We start from the raw sequence: 12,089 nt of genomic DNA on the forward strand, positions 1-12,089 counted from the left end.
TTGTTGGGGCCTGCAGCTGTGGGTGGCCAGCTGTCAGGCTGGGGACCAGAGACGCTGCCTTACTGACTGTGCCATTGTCACTGGAACAACGTGAGTCTTCTCCTTGGCGAGTTCATCAAACTGCACCAGAAGTAATCGTCACACAAAGCATAATTTTATTTATAGCATGCAGCAAATAAAATGGTGACCATAGGGAAGAATCTCACAAAGCTATGGCTCCCTGAGCACAGGGAGTGGGTGCTTTTTATTTGGGGTAAGGGATGAATAAACAAGAAGGAAGTTTCATCATTCCACGTAGAGGCAGGCATGGGCTGGCACATGTGCAGTTCAAATACACACCTCCACATACATCGCATGTTATGTTAATAGGACTTTAGTTCCTCCCGGGGCAGGGTTTTTCATATTATAATGAGGTCAAGGTTACTTTCGTGCACTTTTCCATTCTTCTGCACAGGCATCATTACTGCAGTGTGGTTTGGACTGGTCTGAGCTGGTTCAAGCTACCACTAGGGTAGCTGTTCATCCTGAAAAGCAACTTTGAGGAACTATTGAATGCTGATTGCACTTGCTAAGCAATTCTTTAAGCTCCCAAGCCAAAAGCAACTCTTTAAGCCAAAGTAACTCTTTAAGCAACTCTGGTCAGGTAGCTGGTGACACCATCTTTCAGGGGACTTTATCTAAGGGGCCACAGCCCATAAGAAGACTTTGTCATCTTTTACTTTCACTTACTTGTCAGTGCTGGGAAAATCCCATCCTTGTATTGCCTATCTGATATCACGGATTAGTGGGTTTGCAATTAAAGGCCTCTCACTTTTGTGGGACACTGGAGTTTCCTTATCGCATGTGACACAGAGGTCTTTGCTTTCTTTGACCATCCCTGGGAGTGACATTTTTGGATCATGGGGAGTACATCATCTGCACCAGCTCCAGGGACCCCTCTTGCATCCATGGTAAAAATTTACTCTAAGTCTGGAAGGTTGCCTCTGGGTCTTTCCATAAAAAGGCTCTCTGGTTTGTGGTGCATTTGGAATGGGTATCCTTGGGAGATCCTATTTATTAATGGCCAGATGATAGATCTTTTGATTTGAAAAAATTTTATATCTAAGCAGATTTTTAGAGAGCTCTCATCCTAAATAAATGTTATATTGGTACCTATGGAAAGCTCAAATTAAAAGAAGGACATCTGGGGCTGGCCCCGTGGCTGAGTGGTTAAGTTCACGCTCTCTGCCTTGGAGGCCCTGGTTTCGCTGGTTCAGATTCTGGGTGCAGACCCAGCACCGCTCATCAAACTACACTGAGATGGCATCCCACATGGCAGAACTAGAAGGACCTGTAACTAGAACATACAACTACGTATTGGGGGGCTTTGGGGAGAAGAAGAAGAAAAATAAAGATTGGCAACAGATCTTAGCTCAGGTGCCAATCTTGAAAGAAAGAAAGAAAGGAAGGAAGGTAGGAAGGAAGGAAGGAGGGAGGGAGGGAGGGAGGGAAATGAAGGAAGGAAGGAAAGAAGGAAGGAAGGAAGGTAGAAAGAAAGAAAGAAAGAAAGAAAGGACACCAAAAAAAGGGCATTACAATTAGCCTGAGGGACTCCCTTAAATTAAAAAGCAAAAAATTAGACTTTGAACAAAAGTTAAGGATTACAAAAGGCACTCAGGCAGGCATGAGACATATGTAAATACTGATAGCCAGATAAGCGAGAAAAAGAAGGAATTAAAATCAACAGTCCTTGGCTTGCAAATTGAGTCTTTACAAAAATGACTCAAGGCTTCCAGTTTCTGGTGTAGCATGTAAGAAGCTTGAAAGTCACCACTCCATCCTAAAAAGCTGAAAAAATCAGCAACTTTTCTTCGATCCATAAGAGAAGTGAGGTCACAGGGCAAACATCTGCCCTTAAAGTTGGAGAGACCAGCAGTCAAATACAGAGAATCACAACTTACCACAGCTGCAACCTGGGGAGGGGGGCGTAGGGATCAGTGCCAGGGTAGGGAAACCTGAATTGCAATGACTGAGGGCTCAGTTTGGCTGACTCAGATTTTAAAACTCCAGGAGGACCCTGTGATTGGGAGACCCTGTCATTTTGTGAGTTTTACCTCCTGGATACCTACCTGATTCTCACAGTGAATATCAGAGAAAAATCCCCTTGCTTCCAGCAAGGGGAGGGAAAAAGGAATCATTTTAAAATAATGCATTCTGTTCTTCATAAGATCTGCCCTCAGGAAAAACTAATTAACCAAAGCCTAACCTGCTGGGGTTTTATCAGAGCCTAATTGACCCAGGGAAAAGAGAATATCTGACTCTAGCAGGCTCTAGCGTTCCACCTGGAGGAAGGGAAAAGCCCAGCTCCAGCCCACTCTAGCCATTCTCTCTCACCTCAGTGGGCGGGGGACTAAGAAGCATGCATGAAGTTCACAGTTCAGAGCCATGAGCTCGCTAAAAGACTGAGACCTAATCAAAAGACTATAGAATGCTCTTCCTCTCCCCAAACCTTACACCCCATTATTAAAGCCCTATTTACAGAAGTTATTTTTAACCAGTATATCATGTCCAGCTGTCAAGAAAAAATTACAAGACGTACTAAAAGGCAAAAAACACAATCAGAAGAAACAGAGCAAACTTCAGAACCAGACTCAGATATGGCAGGGACGTTGGAATTATCACACCAGGAGTTTAAAACAACTATGATTAATATGCCAAGGGCTCTAATGGATAAAGTAGACAGCATGCAAGAACAGATGAGCAACATAAGCGGAGAAATGGAAATTCTAAGAAAGGCTCAAAAAGAAATGCCAGAGATCAAAAACGCTACAACAGAAATGAAGAATGCTTTTGATGTATTAATTAGTAGACTGGACATGGCTGATGAAAGAATCTCTGAGCTTGAGGATATCTCAATAGAAACCTCTAGAAGATGATGTCAGCAAGATGGCAGAATAGAAGGTTACCACCCTCATCCCCCAACAGAAACAATGCTTTGGCAGCCATCATAGATAAAAGTGCCTTTGTGGAGCTTTGGGATCCTGGTAGACTGAAGAGGGCAGCTTTGAGAAAGCAGACCCAGCACCCCAGTGGCCGGCCCACTGACCATGGCCCAGAAGCAGCCTCAAACCCCTATGGACTTGGCTCCAGGCCTGCTTATCCATGGTAATGCCATCAGCCTCAGCTAGCAAGGGAACTAGGAGGAGCCACGCCTGTCATGCCCCTGGCACCTGACCTGCTGATTGCAGACCCAACTGCAAATCTGGAAGCAAGCCTATGCCTGGCTTTGGCTCTGCTCAGCCATGATCCTGGAGGCAGTCCTGATTGCACAGGGACCTAAGATGAGGCATGCCCATTGGCATCTCCAGTAACAGGCGTGTCAACCATAGACTCTATTGTCGACCTTGAGGCAGCCCTATGACACAGCTCCAGCCTCACTCTATCATGGTCCAGAGGCAGTCCTGCCAGCCTGGGGACTCACCCAGGGATCCAGCAAGAGTCTATCCAGGGACCCAGCAGGAGCTAAACCCATTCATGACCCTGGTAACAAGCCTGTTATCTGTGGAGCCAACTGTGGACCTGGAAGTGGCCCTGTGACCTGGCTTCAGTTCCACTTAACCATGGTCCTAGAGACATTTCCACCAGCCTAGGGACCCAATGGAAACCATGACTGCCTGTGCCTCTGGTAATAAACCTGTTGACCAGATCCAACTGCAGACCTGGCAGCAGCCATGTGACTTAGCTTCAATCTGGCTCTACCACCATCCCAGAGGCAGTCCTGTCAGTCTTGGGACCTGGCAAGAGAAGGTCTTTACCTACTAAAACCAGTCTGCAGAGATGGGAAGAAATATCTGCTCCTCCAAATGAACAGACACCAATGCAAGGCTACACAGATCACAAAAACTCAGGCACTCATGACAACACCAAAGGAAATTAATAAAGTTCTAGTAACTGATCCTAAAGAAGCAGAGATCTATGAACTGCTTGATAAGGAACAGGTCATTTGAAATTATCCTGTCAGAGGAACAAAAAGAAAAAGATTGAAAAAGAATGACGAAAGTATTTGGGAGTTATAGGACACTGTAAAGTGAAATAATACATGCATTTGGGAGTCCCAGGGGAAAAGAGAGATTGAGAAAGGGGCAGAAAGCTTAACTGGCGTAGTGGTTAAAGTTCCGTGCACTCTGCTTTGGCAGCCCAGGTTTGTGGGTTCAGATCCCCGGTGGACCTACACCAGTCATCATGCTGTAGTGGTGACCCATATACAAAATAGAGGAAGACTGGAATAGATATTATCTCAGAGCTAATCTTCTTCAAGCAAAAAAAGAGGAAGATTGGCAACAGATGTTAGCTCAGGGCCAGTCTTCCTCAGAAAAAAAAGAAAAAGAAAAAGAAGTAATGGCTGAGAACTTCTCAAATCTAGGGTGGGAAATAGATATCTTGAGTTATGAAGTCTAATGGTTCACAACTAGTCTGACTCCAAAGAGGTCTAATCTGAGACGCACTGTAATTAAATTATCAGAAGTCAAAGACAGAATTTGGAAAGCAACAGGTGGAAAGCTATTTGTTGCATACAAGGGAGCCTCCATAAATTTCAATACCCAAGACACTGTGATCTTGGCAAATAATACACAAATACATCAATGAAACAGAATAGAGAGCCCATAAATAGACCTGCATAAATATAGTTAACTGATCTTTGACAAAGGAGCAAAGGCTATACAATGGAGAAAGATAATCTTTTCAACAAATGATACTGAACAACTTGACATCCACATGCAAAAAAATGAATCCAGACATAGACTTTATGCTTTTCATAAAAATTTAACTCAAAATGGATCATGGACCTAAATGTAAAATGCAAAACTGTAAAAATCCTAGAAGATAACATAGAGGAAAGACTACAAGACCTTAGATAAGGTGATGGCTTTCTAGATAAAGCTCCAAGGCATGATTCGTGAAAGAACAAATTGATAAGCTGGGTTTCGTTAAAATTTAAAACTTCTACTCTGTTAAAGACAATGTCAAGAGGATGAGAAGAGAAGCCGTAGACTGGGAGAAAATACTTACGAAAGCACATCTGAAAAAGGACTGTTCTCCAAAATATATAAAGAACTCTTAAAATTCAACAAGGAAACAAACAAACCAGCTTAAAAATAAGCCAAAAACCTTAACAGACACTTCACCGGATGGTAAATAAGCATGTGAAAAGATTCTCCACATCATATGTCATCAAGGAATTGCAAATTAAAACAACAATGAGGGCTGGCCCGGTGCTGTAGTGATTAAGTTTGCGTACTCCACTTTGGCTGCCCAGGGTTTGCAGGCTTGGATCCCAGGCATGGACCTACACACTGCTCATCAAGCCATGCTGTGGCAGCATCCCACATACAAAATAGAGGGAGATTGCCACAGATATTAGCTCAGGGCCAATCTTCCTCACACACACACACACCGCACACATCTATTACAATGGCCAAAGTCCGTAACACTGACAACACTAAATGCTGGTGAGAATGTGGAGTGACAGGAACTCTTTGCTGGTGGGAATGAAAAATTCTATAGCCATTTTGGAAGACAGTTGGGTGGTTTCTTAAAAAAATAAACATACTCTTACACAACCCAATAATTGCATTCCTTGGTATTTACTCAAAGGAGTTGAAATTTTATTTCCACACAAAAATTTGCACAAGGATGTTTATAGCAGCTTTATTCATAATTGCCCAAACCTGGAAGCAATCAAGATGTTCTTCACTAGGTGAATGGATAAGCTGTGGTATATCCAGACAATGGAATATTATTCAGCATTAAGAAGAAATGAGCTATCGAGCCATAAAAGGACATGGAAGAAACTTAAATGTGATGGGGTTCAGGACTCACTACTCCAAAACATGATACTTTGGCATATTGAATATTTCATGCTGAAGGAATTCGAGAAAACAGCAAAGACAGGAAGGTCACTCCAACCTCCTCTCCCCTTTGCTCTTCTTTCTTGAAACACATCATAAAACCCTCATGTGAGAGGTGCCCTCCCTACACCTGGAGGAAAGGAGCATCCTTGTCTCTGAAGACAAAGAGATGCCAAGAAGAATCCTAACAAACAGACTTTGCTCAGTTTCCCCCAGTTGATTACAATTGCTTTGTACTCCTTAACCTAGCATATTCCTGCACAATTTCATCAAATCTAGATAAAAACACACAGGTCTTCATTTCCTTATTAAGGCTCCTATGTCATGTAAGACTTACAGTAAATAAGTCTGTATGCTTTTCTCCTGTTAATCTTTGTCAGTTTGATTTTCAGGCTCAGCCAGGGATCCTAAGGAGGTCAAGGAATGCTTTTTCCTCCCCTCCAAATGCGTATTACTAAGTGAAGAAAGCCAATCTGAAAAGGCTATATGCTGTATGATTCTTGCTATGTGACTTTCTGGAAAAGGCAAAACTCTAGAGACAGTAAAAGGATAAACGGGTACCAGGAGTTTGGAGGGAGGGCTGAATAGGCGAGCATGATGGACTTTTAGGGCAGTGAAACTATTCGGCATGATACTGTAATGGCGGATACACATCATTATCCGTTTGTACAAACTCACGGAATGTACACCACCAAAGTGAAGTCTAATGTAAACCACAGACTTTGAGTGATAATGATGTGTCAATGTAGGTTCATTAACTGCAACAAATGTACCAGTCTAGTGGGGGATGTTCATAACGGGGAAGCTATGCATGTGCGGGTACAGGGAGTATATAGGAAATCTCTATACCTTCTGCTTAATTTTACTGGGAATCTAAAACTGCCCTAAAAAATAAAGCACATTAAAAAAATTTTTTTTAATGACTCCAACCCTCCTCATCAACCACAGTACCTTTCTTATTTACCTCAAGACACTTGTAGATACTGTACAAAGCCAGGACATTGCAAAAACAATTGTCCTATACTTAAGAAAAAAAGGGAGGGGGAATTAAAAAGTAATTGCCTGAGATTTCTGATAATAGGCGTGTAGGCCCCTTGAATTCCTTCTTACAGAAAACTTACATCCTTTCTCTGTCCCTTTGAGATTAAAACTTACTATATCTTTGAAATGTAAACATCCAAGGAGATAACTCTTGGCTAATACAGCCACCAGAGATTAAAAGAAATAAAGAAGGGAAAAGGAGGATTTGGGGAAACAAACTGCTAATTTGTGTCTCCAAAGGGTCCCTGGCCCAAAATTTAGTCCAAACTCTCCAAAATATTACATATCAAGGCCAATAAAAAATTCTAAAATTCTTCTCCACAAATGTTGGTAAAAAGCTTTAGCTCTCATGAGCAGGTAATCTTAACTTGTTCTCTCTGCCAGAAACGTGGCTAAGATTTAGGATAAAAGCTACAAAATCTCTACTTGCATTTGTTTGTTTATGTATTTATGTTATGTACATATGGTATTTTTCTATGGTTGGACGGTATTGTCAAAATTTAATTTGTAGAAGAGCTCTATTAATTGACTTTAAAAAATAAGTGTTTATAGAAATTGTCTTCCTAAAACTTTAAAAAAATAAAAACTGACCTGAATATTTTTCAGTTTCATGTAATGTGGGATAATCTTTGGTAAATAAAGATAAAGATTGTTGATTAAATAAAAATAGGTATGTCTTCAGAGTTGTCAGCACTAGATATAATGCAGACTTACAATTTTATTCTACCTGGGTTTATTAGTCAAATATGCTTATGTTATTTCTATGAGTTAAGATTATAAAATCATAAGTTCAACCTAAGAACAAAATGTGCAATAAAGATGAATTGCTTGGTGTATGTCAAACATGGCATTAAAAAACGGAGGGGAGGAGAGCTATATATTTAAATTTTAGGTTCTTTGTTTCTGTGATTTTTATTACTTGCCTGATTTGTCAACAAAAAAACCTTAGTATGATGGCTAGCTTTGTTTAATGTCTCATGAAATGTCATGAGTAATCCAAGCATAATTGTTAAAAACAAGTGAACTAAATAAATGTAAGTGGGATAAAAGTTTATAAATGAAATTTTCAACAATAATTATTTTTTATAATATATCTACTTAAAAAATGGCTTCCAAAATCTTTTTGGTAACTTGAAACCTTTAAGTTATACTAATTTAGTTAAATGATAGATATTCATTGAATATCTAGATCATTTCCAAATAAAATGAAATACTGGAACATTAATTTCTCAACATAAATTTAAATTTATGTACTTTGGCATCTCAGTTTTTACAGAGAGACAAAAGATTTGTGGGTCTGTTAATAAGCATGTTCTTTTTACCACATTGAAAAATTGTACTATGAAAAAATGTCTGTAGAAATTATGAAATGGTATATTCATAAATTTACTAATCTACTACAGAATGCTGATATATGACAGACAGTTCACAATTGTTTACTTCCTAGTTTACACTGGAAATTAAGGTTACTAATATTTAAGAATTCTAATCAATACATTTAAATGAGCTACAAGAATAACACGGGTAAAGGAAAAAATCTTATATGCAGTGTGCAAGGAAAGTAAGGTGTGTTTTTAAGGAAAGATATAAGGTACGAAGATGCATTTTTTGTTAAGGAAAAGGCAAGCAATTTTGTCTTATTTTAGAGATTGTTTAAGGGTTGTTTCAGAGTGAGAAAGAGGAAAATAGAGGACAAAAATCTAAATGCATATAGAAAGTTAAAAAGAGAAAGCAAGAGAGAGAATTTTGTCTCATGGGGTTAAGCTGGCTAAAATTGAATGCATTTATTATGAGAGTTTAAATGAGCTTTAATATCAATAGTGTACCAATGCAAAAGGGAAGTTTGATTTTCTTTCTCTATTACAAGATAAAGTTTTCTTGGATTATTGGTCTATTCCTAACAAGAGATTGTAAAAGTGTGTTTTTAAAAATCTGCTGAGTAGTTTTTCTATAAAACAAAGATTCTGTCTATTTTGTCTTATCAAAATAATTTCCTGTGCTTCATGTTGTCTTTATCAGGTCCTTGATTAGTTATGAAAACCAAGCCTTCTCAAGTTTAAAAGGGCTCAGGTATTTGGGTTTTTCCCCTCAGCTATGTTACTTCCTACGTTTGCCTTTGAAATATTTCACTGTCACTTCGGTAAATGAATAAGTATTGTTTCATAGTGATCTGTGATCCTATTTAATCAAGTGTTCAAACCTTTTGGCACTTTTGACAAACTTTAGAAAATCAAATCCCAAATAAAGTCTTTTTGACTTCAAACTAACTTTAGATTTTCTGGAGGGCCCCTGGAAAATCTCAAAGGATTTGTTCACTCACCTGGTAAAAAGAGAGATATTAAATTGATTAGATTTATTTTATATGTTAAATTACATGGGAATCATTGTAAAAAAATAATCTTTAACCTTCTTTAGGTTATATTTGTATGGATATGTGTTAGTAAGATAAACGTTTCAGCAATTCTATGAAATTCCTAGAAATTTGTCAATATCTTTATTTTCCATGTAATCAGTCATAATTCCAGTTACTATCTTAAAATATTGTATCCCACGGAAGTAACAAAATTTCCTTATCAATTGCATTATAATGAACTCTCGTCAGATATTTAGCCATGGCATTTTAAGTCTTGTCACTCATAGACAATTATTGTTTTACTCTGATGCTTTCCTGAAATCTTTTACAATTAACCACAATCCCAAAGTACTTAATCCTCACAGAGATCCGTGGAAAAGACTCTGACAATACTCTGAAGTATAAGTTTCTGGTAACTTTAAGATCTTACCACTGGACTGGGTAAGAATTTCCAGAACTCTAATAAAGAAACTAATGGACTCACAGAATTGTTACCACAAGATCAAGCGGAACAAGAATTAATTACATAGGACTGAATAAACTGATGAGGATGATTATAAATTCTTTATGGCCTTTTTGTTTGAAACTTTGCTGGTTCTTTAATGTTCTATTTTCTGGACACAAGGAACACTTTTTCTCTTTTCTTATAAGCTATTTATAACTTACAGCAGTTCAGGAAATTATACCACTGTAAACAGAAATAAAACATCTATTTTTCTCCTGACCTGCTATAGACTGAATATTTGTGTTCCCCCCAAATTCTTGGGTTGAAACCTAATTTCCAATGGGATGGTATTTGGAGGTGAGGTGTTTTTGGGAGATGATTAGATCATGAGGGTGGAGCCTTCATGAGTGAGACTGGTGCCCTTATAAAAAGAGACCCCAGAGATCGCCCTCACTCCTTCCACTATGTGGGAACACAAGGGGAAGACAGCAGTCTGTGAACTAGAAAGTGGGTTCTCACCGGACACCAGATCTGCTGGCAACTTGATCTTTGACTTCCCAGCCCCCGGAAGTGTGAGAAATACATTTCTGTTGTTTGTAAGCCGCCTAGCTTATAGTATTCTGTTACAGCTGTCTGAACAGATTAAGACACTACCTCGTCCCTCCAGAATTCAGAAATTCTTATGGAGCCTTGTAACCAATATATTGTGGCAACAGCAAAGCGGTAGGATTTCCAAGGCTAGATCAGAAGAAGCTTTGCAGTTTCTGCCTTGTTCTCCTAAAACACTCTATTGGAGCCCTGAGGTGCCATATAAGAAGTCTGGCTACCTTGCTGGGAAGATTACATGCAGAGGGAGAAAGACCAAACCGAGCCCAACCTTTCAGCTATTCTCCCCAAGGCACTGGGTATGAAAATGAAGCCTTCTTGGACCTTCCAGCCTAGCCCAGCTGCCTGCTGAATACCACCCAGTGGCCCTCATCAATACTCTGTAGAAGCTGAAGAGTCAGCCTTGCTCAAATTCTTGACCCAAAATATTGTCAGATATTTTAAAGGTTTTTGTTTTTTTTAAGTCACTAAGTTTCAGGGTAGTTTGTTATGCAGCAATAGCTAGCTGGAACAGTATGAATACACGTCAAACACCTTTATCCTATTTATTTAGTTGTTTTATTTCACTTGCACAAAATTTATATTTTTTTTCTTCAATCGGTCTGTGCAAAGTCTCTTTTGTTTGTTTTCCTATTTTTTCTTCTATTTCTCTGTCCTTGTAGGCACCTACTTTAGGTATATACCCTTTCAATGGACCATCTATGTTTATTTAGATATATGTCTATTCTTGAAAATACATAAAGTCCTATTTTTTTGTACATACTTTTAAAGTTACATAATTGGTATTGTACTATAAATCATGTTCCATTTTTTACTTTTTTTACACTCAATTTGTAAGTTCCTGAGATGTCTTCACGTTGCTTCCTGGAATCTAGGTCATTTTTCCGGAGTGCTACATAACATTCATCGAAAGCAGATTCCACCTCTTCCTCATCCATTCTAGTGCTGTTGGACCTAGCTGGCCTACAGTTCCTGGTTATGACACATGTGGTTGTTGTAAACCTTGTGAACCTTTGCAAGATACATTTTTGGGAGGGGAGGTGTGAGGGTGTGTCCTCAAGAGAGAAATTGCTGTGTCGAAGGGAGTGTGTGTTCTTCATCTCACTAGGTACCATCAGACTCCTCTGCAGACAGCTGCACCGCTTTGTAGTCACACCAGCCAGAACCCAGGGCTCTTTATTCCCCCGTGTTCTCCAGAACTTGATACCATCTAACCTCCTGATTTTACAAAGCGTTATCGGTTGTTTTGATTTGCATTTTTCGCATTCTGTGAGATAGAACATCTCTTCATGTGCTTACTAGCCAAGTGCGTTTCCCCTTCAGCAAATTATCTATCAAATCCTTTGCCCATTTTAAAAATTGGGTTTCCCGTCTCCTTCTTGCTGATCTGCAGTTCTTGAACGTCCTAGCTATGACTGTTCTTGGCTTTGCAAATATTTTTCCTAGACTGTCATTAGTCTGCTCAGCTTGTCTATGGGGCACTCTGTTGAACTCAAAATCTTTAAATGGTGAAATCCTTTAGGGTTTTTTTTTTTTGCCTTTATGCAATTTAAAAACTCTTGTTTAAGGGCTACTGCCCTCTCCAAGGTCGTAAAGCTCTTGTCTGTTTTCTTCTGATAGCTTTTCCCCCTGAGCCTCCGCTGGCCTTCTGGGACTCAGTCTCTCATCGGCAGACTCCCCTGCATCTGAGTGTTCCCTTCACATTCACCTTCTTGCTCCTAGTGAATCCTGGCTCTCCCCAGGAATGCCACTGAGC

The 12,089-nt window shown here is 39.5% G+C and overlaps 1 long non-coding RNA gene across 1 annotated transcript in view; it reads left to right on the plus strand.

The window, feature by feature from the left end:
- Positions 1-12,089, plus strand: part of LOC139083019 (uncharacterized) — a 67,637-nt gene that overhangs the window by 37,178 nt on the left and 18,370 nt on the right. The window lies entirely within an intron of this gene.

The sequence above is a fragment of the Equus przewalskii genome, chromosome 1, assembly GCF_037783145.1.
Source record: "Equus przewalskii isolate Varuska chromosome 1, EquPr2, whole genome shotgun sequence".
Classification (NCBI taxonomy): Eukaryota; Metazoa; Chordata; class Mammalia; order Perissodactyla; family Equidae; genus Equus; species Equus przewalskii.